General features: G+C 36.9%; 1 protein-coding gene and 1 long non-coding RNA gene across 3 annotated transcripts in view; one reads left to right on the forward strand and one right to left on the reverse strand.

Moving 5' to 3' along the window:
• Dtna (dystrobrevin alpha) overlaps window positions 1–296 on the reverse strand; it is a 354245-nt gene extending 353949 nt beyond the window's left edge. Inside the window, exon 1 of one of the 2 annotated variants that reach the window (XM_033757543.1) lies at window positions 60–296. The gene's annotated coding sequence lies outside the window, so the exon portion shown is untranslated. The remainder of the gene's footprint in view (window positions 1–59) is intronic. The other variant, XM_033757533.1, reaches the window with a different exon arrangement.
• A 529-nt stretch (window positions 297–825) lies between these two features.
• Window positions 826–6551, forward strand: part of LOC104871959 — a 22195-nt gene continuing 16469 nt past the window's right edge. The window contains exon 1 of the long non-coding RNA XR_783018.2: window positions 826–873. This is a non-coding gene — a long non-coding RNA (uncharacterized LOC104871959). The remainder of the gene's footprint in view (window positions 874–6551) is intronic.

Below are 6551 nucleotides of genomic sequence, written 5' to 3' on the forward strand. Positions count from 1 at the left end.
TCGGTGCCCGCGCCCTCCCCCACGCCGGGCTGTCAGCGGAGAGACCGCCGTGCACACACCTTGGAAAGGACGGGCGCCTGTCACCAAACTCTTAGAAGGTGTCCATTGGTCTGTAGGGAGGCTCGGGCATGGAGTAGGAACCGCTTTCTTATTATTTAATAATGTTGGAAGTGCCGGGTCCGCTGCCAGAGTTGTGGGTCATGTGGGCACAGCAGAGGCTGGCTGCTGCCAGTACCAGGGTTTCCTGAGGATCCTGAAACTATGATCTCATCCTCCTCATCCGCCTCCCCCGCCCCTCTCTCCGCGGGCGCGCACGCACTGCACACACTCACACACACACACACACTCGCGCGCACACAAATGCGCGCGTGCACACACACACACACACACACACACACACACACAGTGCATGCGTTATCTTTCCTGGACCGAAATATTCCTTCAGGGAGATACAGTGTTCAAGCGCCTCATTAAAAAAAAATAAATTAATCAAATCCTTCTAGAGAGGATTTTCTCTTTCAAAGCATGATTTATGTGCTTTGTTTATTTCTTACGGTTTTTTTTTTTCCACACTTGCAGGGAATTCGGACAGAATCTCAGTATTAAAATTAAAAATAATCGTGCTCTCTGGTCGACCCAGATATTGGTCACAACTCAAGGACTCAAACAGTGCAATTTCCATTTAAGATCGAGGCAGTAATATACCAGGCTTGAATGTGGAATAGGAAGAATACCCGGGGTGTATGCAGTGGGTTTCCATCTCAGGCTACAAACACTTCCCAAACATTACCTCATTTATTTGCAGAGCATCTTTGCAGAGGAGGTGGATGAGAAGGCACACAGTGTTGTCCCTTCAGAGACGCACAGGCATAGGTGAGGTAACGCGACCTACCCAAGTACACGTGATAAGTCAAGATCTCAATATAAATATGAATCACACAGCCACTCAGAGTTTGTTTATTCACTATAATCAATTCCTGGAAACAGCTTACTGAAAATGAAGAATATATTATTGAATACTTTTGCTTCTCACCAACCAAAGTTGAAAATTAATTTATTTTTCAAATATGTGCTTCTGAATAATTTTCTTTTGTATTTTTATATCTCTCCAGTTTCATACTTTCATATAATTTTATTTCTCTTAGTAGGAGTTATGTCTTCGGTGTTGTGAGTGTGTACATGTGTGTACATTCATTCATATTCATTTGTGTTTTTAAATACCTTAGTTAATAATTTCAAGAAATTTTAGTATATTTGTGGGGGGTGGTTTCCCATTTCACAAAGATTTGGATATTTCACTCAACCTTCTTTTAAATGCCTGGTATATGTGAAGAGTTGTGCTATGCTCTGAAGGAAAAAGAAAAAATTAAAATATAGTTCTTGTCCTTCATGAGTTTACCCCTAAATATATAACTGAGTGACTGAAGGTAAAAAGCTTTTTACTTTTCATGTTATGAATTATCAGAAAGAAAGGACAAGTTACATTCATTTTATTTAATATCTGTTCCATATTAAAATAACTTCACTTTTCTGTTTCCTGTGTGTGTCTTGACATCTCTAATCGGTAGATGGCCAAGGTAATATGTTTAACTTTGCCCTTCACCTACAAAGCCACCCACTCACATAAACATCAGAGTTTGTTGTATGGTTTTAAAGGGTAAAGGTGTCTTCTATTCAGGTGGAGATTAGGAAATTTAGCAGCTAACTGGACTTCTAATAATCCCAATGGAAATTTATACATATATATTTATACAAATTTATACATATATATTTATATGTATAAATACATTTTTAGAATATTCTTCAGACTTCTTGAAGACAAATGGAAAACCAAAGCACAGCTACATAAAAGTGGAAAATAATGAAGTTTACAACTTTAAAGAAAAACAATAGCTACAATCATATTTTAGTTTTAAAACACTCAGATTTTTCAAAGCCCTTTTCATAAAATTTTCATTGACTCTAATACTAATTAGACACTTTTGTCACTTCATTTTTTAAAGAATATGATAATTTGTCTAAATTTCTACATGTTAAATGGAAAAGTGCTGAAAAATTTCTCTCCTTTTCCCCTTTTATGGGGAAATATTTGTATTTTCTGGACAGTCATCTCTAAAGATGAAGCTCAATACATATATCTTTGCACCAATCCTTCTCAGAAACAATATGAATAGGTAGATTTCTGAGCATAGATTGTAACAGTGATTTATAATCCAGGATTTCCCAGAGGCTATTGTAGTTAAACTAGAAGCTTTAACATACAGTACATTCTAGTGGCTTTTTAGTGTCTCTTGGAGATTTCTTCAAAAAGAGGTGGAGGCCTAAAACAAACAGCAATGTATCAAGAGCATTTTTTCCTTTTGATCTGCAAACTCATGGCTGCATTTGTTATCATCAGAGATATGTTTAGGTTTGATGGTTACAATGCTTTTTCAAAACTCATTACAACTTTAGTGGCTCAATAATCAATAGCAGTTTGTATCAAAATATATTCACTTTGAGAAGATACTTTTAATGTGATTATGCATGAATATGTATGGTGCCTACTCATTCAGGCTATCTTTACTGAGGAAAATTAATTGCTGGTGTTTGCTGTTTGGAACTTACAATTTCTTGATTTTTAATTATTATAGTTATAGCTGCCATAGCTGTAGTTAGCATAAGAATTGCTAGCACTAACATCAGAATGTTCCCTGTGTTAGTGAAACTCTATGTCTATGTGTGTTTTATGATATAGTTTGATATACAGTGCCTATGTGTTATATGTCAATTGAAATCATTGCTATTATCTATATGGTAGCAATAGTTCGGGGAAGAAGGAATGAATAGTGTTGGAATATTTACGAGGCTCACATGACAAAAGTAAAAGTAAGATAGATTCAAAAGAGTCGAAGAAATAAAGACATTGCTACTCTATGGATGAGAAATCCTTAGGCCCCCTGAGAGTAGAACATTGTTTCAGGAAAGGATGGTATACAGAATATGCATATACATAAATTCTATTCCCCTAAATAACTGGTTAGATTTCTAGAGTGAAAAGTACATTAGGTAGTATAACATAGGGTCAAGAAAATGGATGTACTGAATGAACTTATGGTTAGTTACTTTTCTATATGCATAAGCTATTGCATTTTGAGCTCAAGGTGAGTTCTGGTCAGAATTATGAAATAGATTAATTTTATCCTGTATTAAAAATCTTAATGTCCTCTCTTCTAATAGAAGCCCTTACTTTCTTTGGCTCCCAAAACATTCAGCAACCCTTGGCTGTTCTCTCCCAAGGCACCCTTCTTGTGGAATTCATAAACCTCAAATAGAGTGGTCCTACTCCCACTAAAATGTGTAAATTGTGTCCTAAGCATTCATGAACACTGGTAGATATGATGAGTTTGTATTAATAAACACAGTGAATGTCCATTTTGTTTCCTTATGCATCACTTCAAGATGAATTCTTATATAAAATTAATGTACAGCTGTCTGAGAAATTCTGCGCTGAGGCATGGTCTGGTCAGCTTTCAGGGAGTCATTGCCAAGTATAAGAGAGAGGAAGTCAGCGGTCAGCCTTAACATGAGAGATACTCTCCAAGGCCTCTGTTTATACCTGAAACCATGTCTAGTGCTGAACCCCAGGTTCACTGTTTTTCTTTATACTTATGAATCATTTCTACCTCATCATAAACAGGGAGCTGTCTTAGTCACTTTCTCCTCGCTGAGATACTGAACCTGACACCCACAACTTAAAGGAGGTGAGGTTTCTTTTAGCTCATGGTTTTAGTCTGTAGTTGGCCGGGTCCAAGGCAGGAAGGGATGGTAGAAGGGCATAGCAGAGGGAAGCTGTTCACCTGATTACAGCCAGGAAGCAGAACATGAAGGAAGGAGCCAGGGAAGGAAATTCGCACTTGCAGATCATGCCCTCAATGACCTGCCTCATGTCTGGACTCCACTGTCTCACACCAAGATAGCAGTGGTGCCCCTGTAATCCATCACTTTCCATAAGTCCCACCCCTGAGCAGGTGAGGCTTTGGTGGGACATCCAGATATAAATCATAACAGTGTCATATCCCAGTTGCCAGCATGACTAGTTGCACTTTGGGGCCATTATGAAATAAAGACAAACTCTGCAACATCTCCTCAGCTGATCAGATAACTAAGAGAGCCACCAAGTGATGAACAGGCAGGCAGTGTAGAATGGTGAAAGTTTTCATCACATCACTCAATATGATGTGAAAATTAAAATTTATGAATAGCTTATTTCTGGAATTTTCCATGTGATATTTTTTGGATCATGACTGGCTGCAGGTAACTGAAACCATGGAAAATATAATTGAGGATGTAGGGTAGTACTCTAGTCTTCCTTTCATCCCTCCTGTCCCCTGTCGCCCAAATTACTGTAGACTGTCAGGAACTATGTTAACAAGCACACATTTTAATATGAATGTTAATTCCTACAGTAAATACCATGTAATTTGCTTTATGCAAAGAAGCCCCATATTTTATGAAAAACTAATTGAAAGAATAAAAGAGAAGGTGATGAAGCTAAACTAACCAAATTGCAATCTTTAAAAGTGTATAGCAAACGTGAGTAGATTCACACTTAAAAATTAATTGTTGAAAAGAGCAAATGTTACCTTTTATGGGATTTATTTTGACATAATTCAAAGTGGATTCATATGAGGTGAGGATGCGTTTACTAAAATAAAGTTTTCTTTGTTAAGATCCTTATATTTTACATGTTCCACAAATATCCAATATCTCTGACCTGTCCTTTCCTCCTTTTTTCCCTGGCCTCATCATGCTCTCACACTGAGCTACATTGCCAGTGCTCTCCTTTTATATGTCGGTCAGTAAGTCTGAAAGAAGCAACGAACACAGATCGAAAGTGTCTTATCAAAACCAAAGTCTTTAATTTATACTCAGTCCTAGTTGCTAGTGAGTGCTGTCAAGAATGGTTCTAAAACACATGTGAAAATTTTCTCATTGTTTCAGATCTAAGATATTCCCCCGAGTTCTCATTTGTCCAGAGGTGGGGCCTTTGAGCGGTGATTACATCATGGGAGCAATATACTTAATGGGTTAATTCATTGATGAGTATAGCTCAGTGTGTTGTTAGGAAATGGGACCCGGTTGGAGGTTGCTCACAGTGGTGCAACCTAGAAGGGTACAACTTTATCCCCTACTCCTGCCTGCTTCCTCTGCTTCCTGGCTGCCATGAGGTGAGCTACTTTCTTTCCTCATATCCTTCTGCCATGCTTTTTTTGCATGGGAGCCAAAAGACCATGGAATGAACCCACTGAAACTGCGAGCTAAAATCAACCTTTCCTCCTTCAAGTTGTGGGCTTTGGGTATTGTGTCTATCAATGAAAAATAGGACTGATACATTCCTGAGCTATGTTAAGAATATTAATAATAACAGTTGAAATTATTATTTTTATTTGCCCATTTCTTAAAAATATTTTAAGATTCTGAAAGATAGGGTCCATGATGAAGAAGACACTCTCAGTCTTTCCTCCCTAGAGAACTAAGCATAATTATTTCAAGAGGGAAAGTTCTTGTAGATGTAAGATGAGTATGGTAATGAGGAAGACTTAAACTTTTACCCACAGCACTCTGAAGCATATGGAAATAATTCTTTTAAATTAAGAGCTTCTCTGATGGGCTATAGTTTTATGTTTTTACATGAACAACCTGAATTGATTAAGCTGTGTAGCTTGCTTTTGCTAGTGTGGTCCATATCCCTTTTTCTTTGTAGGTTAAAACAAATAGATAAAATTGGGACAACAGAATCATACATGCACCGGTATTTATTTAAACAGTTCATATCTCTTAAACTAGACAATTCTACTTCTTCTTGTAATATTTCTTAGATTTAAAGGCAACCATAATTGTAAATTTCCTCATTTCAATTTGTGTCCTGGATGATTAGAAGAAAAGAGTCTAAGTATTAAATAAGAAATACTTTGTAGTTTAAAGGAAATCATGGGTATATGAAAAACTGCCATTTTTTATTTTGAGGAAAATAAAAACAACTTACTTATTTTTTTTTACTCCAGTTGGAGTGACTGCTTTAAGGAATGTACTCAGTATATAAATAAATAACCCCTGTTATGTAGTCTCTATGTTTTCCTAACCATTATTCAGAATGCATTTTCCAGCCCACTGTTATCCATCCTCCCTGAATTCACAGGAAGAACTCATCCTTGGAGACACTATTTTAAAACCTATCCACATAATGCATCATGCTGTTCTCTAACCATCCCGTGTGTGCTACGTATTGAGACTGTGAGCTCCTACTCCACAGACCTCTAGTACACTTCGCAATATCTTGCAGTTTTTCTATAAATACTTCTGATTGCTTTGATGATTGAGTGAAAACAGACCAGACAACTGTTTTGACATTATATTGCCCCAAATAGGAAAGAATTTTGATATTATATTTCCCCAAATAGGAGCGAATGGCATCTTTTCTATTTATAATCAATCGCTGGGTTTCTGAATTTTAAAATATTTCTGTTATGACATTAAAATTGTTTAGTTTTTTTTTTTTTTTTTTTTTT

This window comes from Fukomys damarensis, unplaced genomic scaffold, assembly GCF_012274545.1.
Source record: "Fukomys damarensis isolate Sample0158 unplaced genomic scaffold, DMR_v1.0_HiC HiC_scaffold_30, whole genome shotgun sequence".
Classification (NCBI taxonomy): Eukaryota; Metazoa; Chordata; class Mammalia; order Rodentia; family Bathyergidae; genus Fukomys; species Fukomys damarensis.